Genomic DNA, 330 nt, shown 5'->3' with positions numbered 1-330 from the left:
GAAAGGTATAAGCATCACGAATGCCAGCGCAGTCGCCTTTTCTGTTCCCGAGCGCGAGCGTCAGCCGTCAGCCGTCAGCGAGAACCTCCTTCGGGCTCTTCTTCGGTCAATTAGCCTCGATCGACTCGCTTTAGGCACCGTCGACTCGCACACAAGCGTCCTTTGGTAGGACTTCGGGACAAGGACAAGGGCAGGAGGGCTGGAGTCGGGGAGGGGGGGGGCAAAAGGGGTAAGGGTGGGCGGTGTGGGCGGGGAGGGAAGTGGCAACGCTGTGGGCATGTGTCCGGGCAGGCGTGGGGTGCCGCATGCCCTGATCACGATGCCCGACCG

The sequence above is a fragment of the Penaeus monodon genome, chromosome 19 (genome assembly GCF_015228065.2).
Source record: "Penaeus monodon isolate SGIC_2016 chromosome 19, NSTDA_Pmon_1, whole genome shotgun sequence".
Lineage (NCBI taxonomy): Eukaryota > Metazoa > Arthropoda > Malacostraca > Decapoda > Penaeidae > Penaeus > Penaeus monodon.
Note: the sequence above shows the minus strand (reverse complement) of the source record.